Genomic DNA, 1,493 nt, shown 5'->3' with positions numbered 1-1,493 from the left:
GGACGTTAGCGATACCATCCTACTGTGACGTTAATAAGATGAAGGATGCAAGTACAAAAAGCCACAGTAATTATAGAGGGAGGTAAATACTTTTTTTATTTCACGGACTGTCTCTCCATGTAGCCTGCACCTTAAGGCAAGAGTTTTGTTATACTAAATGTACATGTTAATTAAACACTTTTTAAGAATGTTGCCCTTCTTTTCCGTCGCGGCTTGCGTGGAGTCAGTTCGCGGGTCTGGGAGACCCGAAAATTGAGAGCTTCTTCGCTCCCCAGCAGCTGCATCCGACGGCCCTGCGGCCGTCACCATGCCACAAAATGAATATATTGAGTTACACCGAAAGCGATATGGCTATCGTTTGGATTACCATGAGAAAAAAAGAAAGAAAGAAGGTCGAGAGGCTCATGAACGTTCAAAGAAGGCAAAAAAGATGATTGGTCTGAAAGCTAAGCTCTACCATAAACAGCACCATGCTGAGAAAATACAAATGAAAAAGACTATCAAGATGCATGAAAAGAGAAACACCAAACAAAAGAATGATGAAAAGACTCCACAAGGAGCAGTACCTGCATATCTACTGGACAGAGAGGGACAGTTCCGAGCTAAAGTACTTTCCAATATGATCAAACAAAAACGAAAAGAGAAAGCGGGAAAATGGGAAGTTCCTTTACCCAAAGTCCGTGCCCAGGGAGAAACAGAAGTATTAAAAGTGATTCGAACAGGAAAGAGAAAGAAGAAAGCATGGAAGAGGATGGTCACTAAAGTCTGCTTTGTTGGGGACGGCTTTACTCGAAAACCACCTAAATATGAAAGATTCATTAGACCCATGGGCTTACGTTTCAAAAAGGCCCATGTAACACATCCTGAATTGAAAGCCACCTTTTGTCTGCCAATACTTGGTGTAAGAAAGAATCCTTCATCCCCACTATATACAACTTTGGGTGTTATTACCAAAGGCACTGTAATTGAGGTGAACGTGAGTGAGTTGGGCCTTGTGACACAAGGAGGCAAAGTTATTTGGGGCAAATATGCCCAGGTTACCAACAACCCTGAAAATGATGGATGCATAAATGCAGTCCTGCTGGTTTGACAGCAGTTTCAGAGAAGTAATTCCTTATAATTACTTAAGATTACACACCGATCAGGAAGACCACCATTACTGTGGTGGTTCTGAATACTACCAAACAGCCTTACGTGTCTACAGTCATCAAGAGAAGTATTTATTCTATTGTGAAAAACATTAAAATAGACATTTATTAAAATAAAAAAAAAAGAATGTTGCCCTTCACTAAGAGGTCAGAGAAGGACCATCACAGGGACAAACCACTGTCAATTATATAAGATATGTAAAAATGCCTGATCTCTACAGCTCCTCATTTTTTCATTCTGCCTTTCAAGAAAGTTGTTTTGCCACCAATTTTTCGAACACCTGTCACAAATGCCAATGCCAACTGGTTACCAGAAACGGCATGCAGACAAAAGGGGTAAAAGCC

The 1,493-nt window shown here is 40.9% G+C and overlaps 1 pseudogene; it reads left to right on the top strand.

Moving 5' to 3' along the window:
• Positions 1 to 220: 220 nt before the first annotated feature.
• On the top strand, positions 221 to 1,267 carry LOC114204798 (ribosome biogenesis protein NSA2 homolog pseudogene; annotated as a pseudogene).
• The last annotated feature ends 226 nt before the right edge of the window (positions 1,268 to 1,493 follow it).

This window comes from Eumetopias jubatus, unplaced genomic scaffold (genome assembly GCF_037043125.1).
Source record: "Eumetopias jubatus isolate StellerSeaLion01/CBP00866 unplaced genomic scaffold, mEumJub1_p1.0 scaffold_5, whole genome shotgun sequence".
Taxonomy (NCBI): Eukaryota; Metazoa; Chordata; class Mammalia; order Carnivora; family Otariidae; genus Eumetopias; species Eumetopias jubatus.
This window is presented reverse-complemented; position numbering and strand designations above follow the sequence as displayed.